The 16,728-nt window shown below is 38.7% G+C and overlaps 1 protein-coding gene across 4 annotated transcripts in view; it reads right to left on the bottom strand.

The window, feature by feature from the left end:
• LOC101901024 (GATA zinc finger domain-containing protein 8-like) overlaps positions 1 to 16,728 on the bottom strand; it is a 227,919-nt gene that overhangs the window by 182,218 nt on the left and 28,973 nt on the right. The window lies entirely within an intron of this gene.

Here is a 16,728-nt window from a genome sequence, read left to right as displayed (position 1 = left end):
GCTAACGCAATTTTATATTTTTTAATTTCCCTTAAGCCAACTATTAAGGAGCTCTTCTATGTAGAGAAGACTTTTTCTAAGGTCTTGCTTAAAAATAAGACGTTCAAGGTGTCTAACGATCTTAAATCACAATTTGTTATCCAATATTTCATTAGACGACAAAAACCACAACACTGTCTGCAAATAGTAAAATATCATCTTGGCCCGGCGTCGACTCTCTGATTTTTGTTTATTTGCTCAAAATATTACTTCTGCTATGAATATTTTTGTAATATTACGAACTTCCGTTCGTTCCGACGCCGTCGCCACTGTACAGACAGTGGTGCAGCAGGCCTTGCTTCGTACGGCAAGTGCCGCCGTCTACCCTATTTCCCGCACCCACAAATGCAGAGGCCAAAAAAAAAAAACGAACTCACTTGAAAGAAAAACCTTTGAAATGCACTTGGTGAGAGAGGGGACACACTGACTGTGAGCCCAACATCTGGGAGCTGCTTTGAAACGATATGTGTATGTGTGTGTGGGTATTAGTGTTTTATGCATTTTGGTTTGTTTTCATTACTTTTTATTGTTGCTGTTTATTTATGTTGTTGTTTTTTTGTCTCTCTGGGTGTGAGTCAAGTGTTTGTTACTAAATAATGAGAGTGAGTGCATGTGCCGTTCTTTTGATGGAGAAAAAGAGAGGGTTTTTGGTTGTGTTTTTTGGAAAGCAGGCCTTTTATGTTGCCACACTCAATTTGCATTCAAACACACACACACACACAGGGACACCATCATATTCTCTACAGCCACAAAACATTGAAATTATTCAATGTGTATGGCACAAGTGTATAACGGATTTGCATAACTTCACGTGTATGTATGTCCGTCCGCCACCCCACCCCTCGTCATTTTTTCGGTGGTTTACTTAATTAATGAATGAATGAAAGACCATTTAATTTGTCCATACTTCCTTCCCCCAATCACAGCAGGCAGTCAGTCAGCCAGCCAGGCAAATGCATTCATTGTTTGCCCTGTTTTGAATAGGGCAACAGCTTGTGTGGTGTGCCACAACAACCACCATCTACGCTACTTCCCTCATCAACATCATCGACAGATATTTCAGGGTTATTGCCAATGATAATTGTGGTTAAATAAGTAATATTCTCTATTCACTTGATATGTGCTCGTACTTTGAACGGAAGAGGGATTATTGACCTCGCCGCACAATGCCCTTTCCATAGGCCATGCCAAATAATTGGTTGGCTACAAATCACGAAAAAATAAACGGATGTAATTATGAGGGGAAATTAAAAAAAATCAGAGAATTTCGGAAAGAAGGGGCAACATTTAAAAAAAAAAACTTAATTGACCAGGAGAAATTTTGTGAAGTAACCTTTCTTTACGAAGTGTGGGAAATATCTTGCCCACAACAAAATAAATAATTTAATTCCTCTTTAACTAAGCTTATATTAAAAGTCGTTAGTATTTAATTTTCTTAACACGAGTTATGTCTATTCACTTTAGGGAAATTTTACTACTCTAGTTCTTTTTTCTGAAAGGAACTAGATCAGTTTATTAAACGGTTGCAACTAGATTGAACTCTTTCGTAAATTTATATAGATTATTTCATCGTGGCATTGGAATAAATTCCGAATATTATCGCGAAAATATTCTGGAGGGTGTATTAAAGCATTGCGCCTGCAAACATTTTGGCCGCAGACCTTGGACATTCCAACAGGACTCAGTTGGACTTTTGTGTCTGGAGTATTTAGGAAAGCGAGGTTGGCCATAAAAAATACCAAAGTGATCACCTCAAGCAAGCGCTTCGCCAGGAATGGACCAAAATACCGCAGAGCAACATTTGGGCAGCGTGTGAAGGTTTCATTGGCCGTTTGGAGGCCATAATTCGTGGCAAAGGTTACCAATTCGAACAAATCAAAATTTATTCTAAAATTTGATGTTATTTCCGACATTTTTTGCTTTCATTCAATAAAATTAAAAAAAGATAGGCCAAGAACGAGATAGGCTAAGATTTAGGTTTATCACCGAAGTTGAATTTATTGGATTTGATTTTGACCTGCACATGTTAAAGCCAACCTAGTAAACGATAAAAAAGGAAGATGTACACTGGTTAAAATAACCCTACGAATTATGGACTACTATTTATCTGCTCGCATTACGGAATATTTGGTTAGATCCTGGGTTTCTTGAAAAAACATTGCTTTTTGAATGAACATTGTCCATGAAATTCTGAAAAATTCTCATGTCAGTTATAAGGTGTAAGATGGGTTCCTATGTTTCCTGCGTTAAGTTAATGCCTTGGATGACACAGGTCTTGCCCATGATCATTGCTTTTGAAATATTTCAGAAAATATATATCAGATTTTGGTTATTCAAAATTGAGAAACAGTGCAACTGGTTCTGCCTTAGCACTAAAAACAACAAAGGCTCTACTGGCTTCCTTTTTTATCCCCTCCACCATAGTATGGAGGGTATATTAAGTTTGTCGTTCCGTTTGTATCACCTCGAAATACACATTTTAGACCCCACAAAGTATATATATTCTTGATCAGCATAAAATTCTATGTCGATTTAGCGATGTCCGTCGGTCTGTCCGTCTGTGGAAATAACTCTAGCTTCCGAACGGATTGAAGTAGATTGATAACATTTTGCTCAAATGTATGTTATGTCTGCAGGACTTTTGGTACTGAAAACGGGACATGTGGATCCACGTTTTGGTATAGCCCCCATATAACGGTACCTCCCGATATTCGGTACTTTGATGATTTTAGGGACATTATTCACCGGAATTGTGTCAAATTTGGTATTTGAAGTTCGCAATGAATACAGAAAATTATTTGTGCAGGTCCACGCCTTCGTATACCCCCCGATAATCGATTTTTTAACGCCTGTAGATACATTATTCACCGATTTTTTCTAAGTCTCGCATTTGAATATTGTACTGGCTTATGAAAAAAATTACCTAGAAATTACCTTCCATGTGGTCGTATTGACCCTAAAATAACGGCTACATTCCGTATTTCTAAAATTTTAACGGATTTTATTGTTTGAAGGGTATTCAAAGTTCGACCCGGCCGACCTTAAAGCTTTTTTGCATGTTTCTTTTTATAAAATAAGTAATCATATTATGACAATTTATTCGCTTAAAGAGGCTGTGCAACTGGCGTCATTCAGCTTCAGCGTTAAGAACAATAAAGACTTTACTGGCTTACTTTTTTGTAATACTGTTGCCTTTTCTGTTTTGAGCCCCAATGTAACGTGTTATGTTTTCTTAGTTGGTGCAGTTGTGGTTGTTTTGTTATGACAGTCAATCGTCGGAACCCAGGCAACAAACCATTCCACAAAAAAAGAAGAAAAAAAAACAACAATACTATACCCAAATGATGGATTTGTTGAAGCAAAACCAAATATCGACACATTTACCCCTCTGCAACAGCAACAACGAACAGCACAACTGCAGTTACCCACCACACATATCATCGCTCGTTCACCATTGAAATGAGCACACAAAAGAATTGAATGATAAAAAATAACGAAAAAAAAAAAAACAAACAGAAAACCAACAACAATACAAGAAATCATAAAAAAACAATATTGAAGTTATTTTTCCATTCAACAATAATCCAACTGTAAATACAACTCATTAAACGGAAATAACAATTAAACACTGCTGTTGAATTTGTATATGATGAAAGAGTGTGAGAGAGAGAGTTAGTAGTGGTGTTGGTTGAAAAAGGGGGTAATGGACGAAGAGTTGGAGAAAATAATCCATCATTGCAAACAATAGTGAATGTGTGCAACACCCGCTAAAGTTATTTCGTAAACCGACTAATGGTTCATGCAATCGAATGCCATTGCAGTCCAATACCATGGAGTCTGAGTTGGAAAAAAGGAAAGGAAATTCTAAAAATGTTTGAAGTTGGAAGGAATCATTTAAAAAAATACCCAAATTAATTTCGGGAAGTTTATCTTAAAGTTTTTATGAATAGAATATCTTTTAAGGTTTTTTTAAGAAAATGCAATTTTATTAGTAACCATAAATTAATGAAAGTGAACTACCCTAATATTAATAACCTCTAAGTAGGTTACATAAACCAGCTGATGAACAACTGTAGTTTTAAGGATTGTTATTTTTAAATATATATTTAGTTAACAAAATCTAGAATTAAGTACCGTTATGATAATTAAGTATACAAATCTTATGATTGTGAAAAACGTTTAGACGTCACAGACAATCTAAATTACTATCTAATCAATAATTATCGTTGACTTATATAGAGGCGGTTGATCAATCCCTCTCTGTATAAGAGGTTAGAGTTCTTCCAGGTATAAAAAAGTGACCGTAAAGCAAAATAGGAAAATAAAACAAGAATTTAAATATTAATCTTAATGACTGCTTATTGAAATATTTGTCAACCCCGAATCGGCAGATTACCTACTCTATGCGGTTAGCTGGCTGGAGAGGCTGGAGTTTCCAATGGTTCCAAGAAATCTCTACCAGCAACACGGACTGAGAGAGGACCCAGAGAGAGAGAGAGAGAGAATTGTAGAGAAATGTCTAAGAATGGTCAGGTAAGGAAGAGTTTCTCCCTACGGTTATGCCGAGTAATAGCAGGCGACATTGAAAGTTAATTCAATATGGAATTCCGACTTAAAAACTACTTCTAAAAAGGAAAAAAATCTCTTTTTTTAGCAACCCTACAGGTTTCTATAGTTAGATACTTTCTATAGGTCTTCTTTCTACTTTCTATAGGTCAAGTCTTTCCACAGCTCTCTACAGGTAGCAGACATTAACAGGTCTTACAGGCCGGAACTTCTAACATGGGATTCACATACCTTACAGGTCTTCCATAGATTGGAGAGTCTCTAAAGGTCTTCTATATACAGGTTAAGATGCAAAAACTGCAACCAACTTCAGACTGCTGTCGTTTCTAAGCCACTCGTCCGACAGTTGTTAAAATTATTCCAGCGACAGCTTCGGTTGGCCACCAGAACTCAAGTGCAGGCCATGGTGTTGGTGTGGGCCGTCATAACAGCCGATGGTCGCTCTCCGCTCGTATTAATCGACCGTGGCATCAGAATAAATACCGAATATTATCGCGAAAATATTCTGGAACCTTGGGCATGCAAACGTTTTGGCCGCAGACCTTGGACATTCCAACAGGACTCAGCACCATCGCACTCAGCACGCGCCATCCAAGAATGGTTACAAAATGAGGTTCCTCGCTTCATTTCCAGCGCACAATGGCCACCAAAATCTCCGCATACCAATCTGTTGGACTATTGGGTCTGGAGTGTTTTGGAAAGCAAGGTTGGCACTAAAAAAATACCTCAAGCAAGCGCTTCGTCGGGAATGGGCCAAAATAACGCAGAGCAACATTCGGGCAGCCTGTGACGATTTCATTGGCTATTCGAAAGCCATTATTCGTACCAAAGGTGACCAATTTGAACAAATCTAAACTTATTCTAAAATTTAATTCCATGTAAAAAAATGTAAATATTATGGCGTTTTACTTTGTTGTAGTTTTTTATCTCACCCTGTAATGTCAAAAAAGAGCAAGAGGAAGATTAAATTCAAATAAGATGAAGGGATTAGCAAGAGCTTAAAACGAAATTCAGATAATTGAGGGGCAACAATGATAGATGAAGAAAGTATTACTACGGCTTGACAGCGTGGGACAACTGCGTTTTGGATGATCAGTCGTCTCTACCTCTTGTTCGTCCTCACATAGTCTACGTTAGTCGTGATCTCCATTATCCTATTTAGAAGTCAGTTAGCGGATGCTGCAGTGGCCAGTCTATATGCCCACCACGATTCTTAGATCAGATCTACTAATTGAAGGAGGAGAACAGGTTCTTTTTCTAGAGATTGCCCGTCAGATGGCGCTAGATACCTTACAACCGGCCTCAAGGAGCCATCTTCTGCCAGCTTTTCAATTAGAGCCTTTTAGAATCGGCTGACATAATAGCCCGTTGAATCAATCGACTGGGAATGGCCTCAAGCTAATTCGTCAGCCATATCATTCCTCACTATATTACTATGTCCTGGGACCTTGGACCAAAGCTTTAGGAGTTCGCGTAAATGAAGAAGGGCTTTTCTGCAGTCAAGAATGGCTCTCAATTTGATGGCACTTGCTTTGATGGCGTTGAGGGACTCCTCACTATCGATATATATAGTTCATGTTACTGTTGTACTATAACAAAATTCGCTTCCTTCTTGATTCCGCCTAGAAAACGCTGCAGTTGTCATAAAGTTTATATGAGCGTTTAATGATTGGATTTTGACATCGGTGCCTTTTTCCATCCTGGAATCGTCTGTATATAGGGCCAGAACGTCCAGAGGAGGTAAGAGTTGACTCTAAGAGTGAACTCGAGCGAGTTTTTCTCCCATTCAAAAACGAGTAAAGCATACTCTCGCAGAAGTACTCCCACTAGAATTCGAGCGAGTTTCACATTGTAATCGAATTTTGAGCCATGCTTCTATTAAAAAACCTTTTACCAGTTTTCTAAATATGGAAGACTTCCACAGGTCGTCTAAAGGTAGATAAGCTTTCTATAGGGTCTATCACATCTGTTTCTTTATTTTCTCTCTCAAATCTGTAAATGAACAAAAACAAACAGCTAGAATATGTATTGTTTATTTTACTTTTAATTTCTGTTTATTTTTTATTCCTCTCTCCCGCTCTTCATACTCATTATTATTCATATACTCTCTATTCATTTCGTGGTTGTTGTCATTCAGCAATGTTCAATAGTAGTTTATATATCATGCTCATTTATGAGCCAATCAAACCGAGTGTTTGCGAACAAAAATGTAATCCAGTGGTAATCAGTGGCACATGCTGGGTCATTCTGATTAGAAATTTGGAGAAATAAGATTTATAATTAGTTGATCAAATTATCCGATACACCAAGGAGTTGCAGTGAACCGAAGAAGCCGGTCTCTGCCAAAGATCTTCTATATGTAAAAGGCTTCCTATTTTTATATAGAGAAACTTCCGCAGAGGTCTTTTTTTATGTAGAGGACATTTTGGTCTTCTATGGATAATGGTTTATCTTTATGTCTTCTACGAACTGAAGACCTTCCACAGAGCTTCCTTTCATTGAGCGCTCTTCCATTTCATTTTTTGCACTATCCCTATTCCCATGTGTAGTTTATCTTAATGATAATGCCTTGAGTTGCCAACAACAACAGCGGCATGAATTAAAAACTGCATGTGCTTTAAATTACTGATACCAGAGCATTGGCGTAGGAGAGATTCCATGTGGAATGAAAAATTCCCTTTGGAGCCTCGCGGTGTTGGGGCAACTTGGAAGATTTTGGAAGAACGTAAGTATCAAAATGTTAATTTCCTGGGGAATGAAATATAACCACCTTAACACTTTGGAAACCCCTCGAAATTAAGTTAGCTATGCCACTGCCTTTCACAAATTGTAGTCGTGGTCTTAGAAGACCAAGAGAAGTAAAGTGAGCCCCCTATCTAAGCAGCAAAATATGCATTTAACGAAAATCCCCAACACACGGCAACTGATGGCTGGCATGAAAAAAATATATACATACTCTAAACTACTATAGCAACAAGAAAAACAACAACAACAATTTATTTATGTTAAAAGAACAACAAATAAATTTCTGTTGTTAGCCAGATAGCTGGGCTGTTTGTCTGCCGACAGAAGAAGCATACTTTTTGTTGTATGGCTTTTGCTGTTCACCAGAAAAAGGGCATTGAGCCATAAGATAGATAGACAGACGGACGGACAGACAGACAGACAGATATTCATATTCACAAGATTTCCAACAGTGCAGTGCCTGGCCATAGTCAGGGCAATGCAAAAACTACAGACAGATAGTTACTCTGTAAGCGAGTTCCGTTGTACGTACTCTAACATGGCAGAGTAACAGTTATAAACAATTTTTTTTTTCGCTCTTCCTCTCTCTCTCTTTCTCAATCTCTCAGACATTATTACTGCAGGAATATGAAAATAAATATTTTGTTGCCACTCATAGCGCTTGAGTGGCAAAAAACAAACGAAATAGTTGTGGGCCACAAAAAAGAAGTAGAAGGTGAAAAGGGGAGCAGAGTGAGAGAAGGAAGAATTCCAAGCATTTGTGTTTTTGCAACATGCCACTGCTCGCCGTATACACAGAAAAAATGTTCGAAACTATGCTGGGAACGTAACTGACCCTAGGCACAAATGTTGAGTCTTAATTTGGGGATGTGGGAATTGCAAAAGTGATGATTTTGTAATGAAAGAACTGCGAACAGTAAATGGAGAGGGCATTCGACGAAAGGAAGGATAATGCATACCAAAAACAGATTTGACATTCAAACCGCATAACATATGCCGGCGATATGTATCAAAGGATCTATAATGAGGTAGCAAATAAAAACTCCTAAATTACGCTTCTGTGATAGTACTGAACTTCATTTAAGATCGAAGTTGAATTTTCCACAACAATAGCTCTCAAAGTATCTAGCCCAGAGACTACACTCCTGGTAACCGATCTCTAGAGTCCTTGCTAGCAAGATATCCTTTTTATGTTACATTCCAACTGTGTCGACCGAGCCGAACTTTGTATACCCTCCACCATTTGGAACGAATTTGGCAATTCTCAAAAACAATAAAATCCGTTAAGAATTCTGTTAAAATATTAGAAATACCGAAATTAGCTGTTATATTAGAATCAATACGACGACCTGGACCCGCATAGGTAACTTTTGTCATAAGCCATTACAAATAATCAGATGCGAAACTTAAAAAAAAAATCGGTGAATAATGTAGCTAAAGTCATCAAAATACCGAATATCGGGATAATGGGGGCTATACGAAGACGTGGACCTGCACAGACAATTTTCTGTCTTAGGCTGTATTATTCATTGCGAACTTCAAATACCAAATTTGAAATAATTCCGGCGAATAATGTCGCTAAAATCATCATAATACCGAATATCGGGAGGTACGTGGACCTGCACACATAATTTTCTGTCTTGGGCTGTAGTATTCATTACGAATATTAAATACCAAACTTGAAACAATTCCGATGAATAATGTCGCTAAAATCATCAAAATACCGTATATCGAGAGGTACCGTTATATGAGGGCTATATAATGACGTGGAGCTGCGTAGACAATCTCCAGTCATAGGCTGTAGCACCCATTACGAACATCAAATACCAAATAACCGACACATTTCTACGGCACGAACTGTGCGAACTTAGTCCCCAAGGATGGAAAATTGTAGGGAAAATTGTTAGGTTAGAAAAGCGTTCTCGGTACGATCCGTGCCAAGCGAATGCGGGCTACGTCAAGTGTTGAATAAATGAGGAATTCCGATTTGAACGCTATTTCTAAAAAGTAAGAAAACGTATTTTTATTGGACATCGTTACTGGGTTCTAAAGATAGCAGCCCTTAACGGGTTGAACGCAGTCTGTTTAAGTTAGAGGACATCCAACAGATCCTGGCACCATTCTTTCTCTGTTTATTAGGGATAGTAAACCATCCTAGTTCTTATATGAATAGGCGGATTTTCACATGTCTTATCTTGATAAAAAAAGAAACCCTTAATACTTAAACTTATGTAGACAGAAGACTTTTCTTAGTTGCCTAAAATGACTTCTATTCAGAGCTTATATTTGCTCTCAAGTTAGAGGACATCCAATAGATCCTGTCACCATTCTTTCTCTGTTCTATTATGGATAGTAAACCTTCCCAGTTCTTATATGAATCGGCGGACTTTCACATGTCTTATCTCGATAAAAAAAGAAACCCTTAATATTTAAACTTATGTAGACAGAAGACTTTTCTTAGGTGCCTAAAATGCCTTCTATTCAAAGCTTATATATGCTCTCAAGTGTAACATTCCCGTGAGTGGGAGTGCTTGAAGAATTTGAGTTTTAGACAAAGGTTATCCTGCACCTTTTTTTGTGGAAGCTCTCGCAAGTTACTCCTATTAGAATAATAAGAGGGTGAGTCAAAGTTGATTCCATAAAATCCGTCATACCCGTGCACACTTCTTTATACATACTTTCAGTCATACCAACAATTCCTAATCCGACAGAGATTGTCGGAAAAAAGAGATTAGTGGATTAAAAGGCATCCTTAGGGGTCACCTTGGCTTGCAAGGTTATTTGTACAGAATATGATGTGCAGATGCATGTCCACAGGGACATGTGGTTTTTTTCGCCTTTCTCTTCAACCTAACCGTATGGTCATATGGTCTATCTCAAAGTGGTCTTGGAACCAGGTCAACACATTGTGTAAACCAACGCGTTCGCAGTTATTGTAGATAGGATTCAATTCTAGCCGAGGGGACGCGCCTAAAACTCCTTCCTTTCTCTGGGTCAAAATCTATCACGAAATTCCAAAAAATGGGTATGTGGTGGGAATCCTCTTTTTCTCGAAAACAGTTAGACCAAGGACTAAATTCCTTTCACCTTATTTTTAACAACCTCGTGAACGCACTTTCCCAAAAAAAGAAGTAAAAGTCGACAAATCTTCCAACGACTTTTTATTCATTTGACCTATTCTGCGCAGCCACTCCACATTCATCCATTCTCCTTTAATTATATTCTCCACCTTGGAAAGGATGGTATATTGAAGTTTGACATTCCGTTTGTAATATCCCTAAATATTCGTCGTAGACCCCATAAAGTACATAAATTCATAATCAGCATAAAATTCTAAGTCGATTTAACGATGCCCGTCTGTCTGCCAATCTGTCTGTTGAAATCATGATACAGCACGATTACTTGACGTAGGGCTTCAAAATTTAGCCGAACTATTTGTATTGTGTCTAGAATGATTGGTATTGATACATCGGTCCTCATTTTGGCATAGCCGCCATATAAAGCGGTACCTCCGGATATTCGGCATTTTGATGATTTTTGCCACATTTTTCCACCGACTTGTTTAAAAATTGGTATTTGTAGGTCATAATGGGTTCCCGATCAGGTGGCGAAACTTTCTATGTAAAGGTCCACATTTTTGCATAAGCCCGATATAACGGTACCTCCCGATATTTGGTATTTTAATGATTTTTGCACACATTTTTCCACGGATTTGTCTAAAAATGAGTATTTGTAGGTCATAATGGGTTCTAGCTCCGGTGGCGAAACATTGTATGGGTAGCTCAACACAAGCCTTTCTCCCCCAGAAACAGTTAGCCCAATCATTTAATTCCAGAGAATCGGTCTTTAACAACCTCGTGAACACGCTTTCCCATTAAAGTCGACAAAAATTCCAACGACATACTTGGCATTTGATCCTCTCAGGCTAGTCTGCACACTCAGCCGCTGTTATTAAGCCAAAATCCAGTTTGATAATACGAGCGTAATTCCAGAACCTTAATCTTAAACAACCTCGGAATACGCTTTCCCATAAAAGGAAGTAAATTCACCTTTAAATTCGATAAATATTTCAACGACATACTTGGAATTTAGGCCACTCGGGATATTCTGCTCATCCAGTCACTCCACAAAAGGAAGTAAATGCACCTTTAAATTCGACAAATATTTCAACGACATACTTGGAATTTAGGCCACTCGGGATATTCTGCTCATCCAGCCACTCCACAAAAGCAATTGTTAAAATTTCGTTGTATTCTGTTTAAGCCTATATTCAGTCTGAAAAGTCTTCTCGGCATAAATGTTAACCAAAGGCTCAACCTGGAAAATGTAATTGTTTTTTTGAGTTACATTTTATTCACATTCTTCCGATTTTCTTTTAAGAGTTTACTTCACAATTTGACCCTTACCCCATTGCTCCCTGGTTCTGCAATTTTCTTAAGCTTATTTTTATCTTTCTTCCCATAATGTGACCTCTTTCGACTTCACCTCAGTATACTAGATGGGATAAAAGTATGCCATGTTTCATGATATTTATATGTTCTCCTGGTCATTTCTTTATTGTGGTTTTTACTTCGAACATTAATGTGGTCTAATCCTAAATATAGGCCATTAGGTTTATCATCATCTTGAAATTAAATAAAAAATGAAACAAGAAGAAACGGAAAAAACGCCTAATCATGGCTGGAGAACATGACAGACATAACGTCTTTTGTGCGTGTTAAAAGGTCATATTCTGCTTTCTTGGTTTGCAAACGGCAAGTGAGTGAGCGGGTGAGTGACAGACAATAGTTTTCCAAGTAACACACACACACACACATAAATAACCACAAAAAATGATTTTTTTTTTTTTTGCTAAAAATAAAAGTGTGACTGGCTACTTAGGAGGAATGGAGAAAAAAGCCCACACAACTAACCCAACAATGCCGGGGCACAACAAAACAGAATGAAGGCAAACCATTAAGGTCCCCCACAACACCACCAAAAACAACAAGAAAAAAAGAGAACCAAGGAACGCATTAAACGGGTCATATCCATTCGTTTAGATTTCTTTTTAGCTAGTGGTCGTTTACGCCTTAGACTCCCCATACATGCCATGGCTTCGATGTATCTTCAGACACATGCACATGTTCGATAAGATAAACTCCGGACTGCCCCACCGACAGTGTCGGGGCTCCATCTCGGTGTCTACCATGTGCGTGTGTCTTATTAAAAGGCATCAACACAAATTGATTGTGTGTTTGGCGACCGAGAAAAAACGAAACAAGAAGAGACCCAGCTCTGCTATGCAAAGAGGAGATATGTTGTATGACATAAATGCATGTGTGAACATAAATGTCATATGTTCGAATGTAAATGTGTAACGAAAAAAATGGGGGAGGTACGCTTCTCTTTCTTAAGGCCACATGAGCTTAAATTTTGATAGATGTCAAGAGAAATTTGTGGCGTTATTTTTTTGGGGGAGGAATTGAAATGAGATCATAAAATATTTCAAATCGTTTCGAAGTAAAGGGATTTTACAAGAGAACTTTTTTAGGTTACAAGGTAATATATCAGGGGATTTTGTGTCACCTTCTTTTCTCAAAGACTATTCATTCAGAGAGAATTAAATGACTAAAGATTCGTCAGAAGTTGGGAGGAGAATTTTATTGTTTTACAAAAGATGAATTTCAAGCAAAAAATATCTCACCTGCGGTAGAGGCCATCGTCTTTAGGAAGTTGACAAAATGCTACGTCCGAGGTCAGTAATATCACTTGAAGTTATAGAACATCAATCGTAAGAAAATCCGGAAGGAATCTCTTCTCCTTGGATGTCCGAAATCTGCACAAAATAACACTAACGTATGCGTATCCGCTCCAAAATATTGACGGTATTTTAAGTAGAATTGATGAGACCTATTGCATAACCCGTGTCGATTTGAAATACCACACCTGTACATAGGTTGACTTAGTTCGATTTTGGCCTTACGCTCATTTGTTCTTTTCCGAAGAAGCCAGTCTAAAAAGCGTTTTATGTATTCTCACCTTTACACTTCAAGGGAATTTCTCAGTCCCCTTATCTATGTATGTATTTGCCCGAGGGTTATTTGCTTGTAGTAATATCTTCGACCACAGATACCATGTCATCTACCTGGGGAGGTGAAAGTCTTTCCCTTACATCAGCAAATTCATATGCTTTCGTTGCAGTACCTGCTTGGGTGTTACCGTCAGAGTCATCCCAACCATCATATGGTGGATAAATTTCCCTACCCAGGCGTGTCAGGAATGACATACATGATCTAGAGAGGGAGGTCCAGCGCTACAAGAGAGTACCTCTAGATCAAGAATCCTATCAGGCAGGTCTGAGTGGCATTTCTACCAATGCAGTCGCAGATGCTATTAGCAATTATAAAATGAATGCCGTCCTCAGAGTCCAGCCCCCATCCATGGCAGCTGAAGAACGTCAGATGTCTAGACAAACCAGGGTAGTCTCCTCAATTCGTATTGGTTACGAATTGATGAATATGTGCGTGACGCCTGCCCGGTGTGCGATACATGGCCCGCACAATACGCTGCACCTCTTTAATTGCGCAGTCAAACCTACCCAACTCACTCCAGAAGATCTCTGGCTACAGCCCATAAATGTAGCCGAATTGCTATACCTGGAGCTAGAACCAGATTAGCAGAACGCAAACAAATGCATGTACTACTGCTACAACAACAAAAACAACTAAGTCAACCTAAAACTCCGTTGTTCAGCCGATAACTTAAGCCAGTCACAAAAGCGTTTTATGTATTCTCGCCTTAAGCTCGGCCCAGCCTTCAGTGACAGATAACGCCTCAAATTCTGAATCTGACAGCAACACCAGGAATAACACTACCCTCATGCAAAACTCTAGAATGGACGAGGTACCCAAGACAATAGATGAAGTAAGTAATAGCTTAGCGAAACTCACAACTAAAACGAAGCAGCTATCTGGGGTTCAACGACGAAAGCTCTGGAAACAATAGACAAGCAAAACTACAAAGTCGCAGGATGTTGCAAAGGAGGGCTAAGAACACTCCCTCAACTTCCAATCGAAAACTCCTTTTATCCTCTACAAAGAAGCCTGTGCAAAAACCTAGAATGGAGGAGGTACACAAGACTATAACTAAAGTAAGTTATAGCTTAGCGAAGCTCGCAATTAAAAAGAAGCAGCTTTCTGGGGTTCCACGACGAAATCTCTGAAGGCAAGCAAAATGTAAAGGCGCAGGATGTACAAAAGGGGAGCTAAGAACACTCCTCCACTTCCATGTAAGCAGGGAAGAGGATCAGGTCTCCCTAGGAGCGGAACACTATGAAGCTGCCGAAAAAGAGCTTCTCACTTTAAAGGCTACGGACAAACACAGTCAAATACCTCGCAGAGGGGGCTGTCTCAAAAATATTTTGACAGAGGAGAACGAAGTGAGCTCAAACATTGAAAAGGTGGGCCCGGCCGTGAAATCGACTGCCAGGCCTGGGAATTCAGTGAAAAAATCCTGGACCCGGCAGATGAGAAAGCGGACCGAGGAAAAAGGTAACAAGACACCAACTTACGCCAAAGCAGCCAAAAAAACATTAAACACTACGCAGTGACCGACACCAATAAAGGTTCAGGCAATTTGCCCAAAGACCACTTACCCACACATACAACTTTGGATCACATAATGGATGTTAGTTTTCCAATTACAATCATGAGCAGCGGAATAAAGAACGACAACAGTTTCTAACAATGCCGCCTTAAAGGGAATAATAATATATCACCTTGGGAAAACGGCAACCTTAAGCTAACGAGAAAGAGTAAAATTCCTCGCCTTACTAAAACAACGGTATGAGTCAGGCATCAAGTTCGAAGCGGAATGAATGCTCGAAGCCTTTGGACGATAAAACAAGACTTTGGTGGTGAAGAGATGGGAAGTCTTTCACAGAGAGCAGAAAGAAGACGGCACTCTTCTTGGGATTGGAGTTGACGATCTCTCCTCGGTAAAAGCGAATAATCTTTTACTACTAGTTAAGGAAGAGATTAGCGGGATAAGAGGTATCCATCGGTGACCGGGGGACTTCAAGCTTATTTGTACAAGATAGGAAGTGCAGAAATAAGCATATGCAGGACATGCGGAGAAGATGATGAAACATTGGTGAATTTTATCTATCAATACCCTTCGCAGATCCCATTTCTTAGGGAACGACTCCATACCAGATCTTAACCAGATCATTGTAATTGAAATAAAATAGTTTAGGAATTTTGTCAAGACAACTGTATTTCGAATATTAGGAACTGGGAGCTCTCTGGAATCTTTGGCAACATCCAATTCTAATTTCAACATTTTCTTTAAGCTCATTTAAATATATATAAGAGGTACGGAATTTAGCAGATAAAAATTTTATTTTTTATGGAATGTGTCGAGCCAATTCTTATTACAAGAAGCCTTCATGACCCTATTTAAATATTCATTCCTTGGATATTCATTTATTTTTTACTCAAATCCTTTACATTATTTCTATTATTTTTGCAACTCCTCCCTCAGGGCGATAGTTTCTTCTTTTTTGGAAAAATGTTTACAATCTTGTCTAACTGTCAATAAACTTTGCATCAGTGTGCCAAGATTTCAATGGATTTGCCATGTTTCTTTTGTTTAATCCTAGTCATGTCCTTGTAGCAGCAGAGAATATTGAAGCCAAAAACTTATATTCTGTATTTTAGTTTCAGTTGTCAAATGTCTAGGAGCTAAAGCAAAAAATACAAAAGAAATATGGGAAAGAAGGTAGTATAATGAGCAGAGTCAAGGTTTTAATAAAAAACTGTCAAGGGCTAGATAAGAAAACTGCAACAAAGTCCAACGTCATAAGTTTGATATTTTTTTAATTTAATTGAATAAAAGCAAAAAATGTCGGAAATAGCATCAAATTTTAGAAAAAGTTTAAATTTGTTCGAATTGGTCACCTTTGGCACGAATTATGGCCTTCATACGGCTAATGAAGTCGTCACACGCTGTTCGAATGTTGCTCGGCGGTATTTTGGCCCATTCCCGACAAAGCGCTTGAGCTTGAGTTGATCGACAGTTTGGAATTTTTTAGTAACAACCATGTTTTCCAAAATACTCCAGACACAATAGTCCAACGGATTGGTATCCGGAGATTTCGGTGACCATTGTACGCTAGAAATGAAGCGAGGAACTTCATTTTGTAACCATGCTGAGTCCTGTTGGAATGTCCAAGGTCTGCGGTCAAAATTTTTGCGTGCCCAGGGCTTTAATACACCCTCGAGAATATTTTGGTGATAATATTTGGCATTTGTTCTGATGTCACGGTCGATTAACACGAGCGGAGAGCGACCATCGGCTGTTATGGCGGCCCACACCATCACCATGGCCGGCGCTTCA

The sequence above is a fragment of the Musca domestica genome, unplaced genomic scaffold, assembly GCF_030504385.1.
Source record: "Musca domestica strain aabys unplaced genomic scaffold, Musca_domestica.polishedcontigs.V.1.1 123, whole genome shotgun sequence".
NCBI lineage: Eukaryota > Metazoa > Arthropoda > Insecta > Diptera > Muscidae > Musca > Musca domestica.
This window is presented reverse-complemented; position numbering and strand designations above follow the sequence as displayed.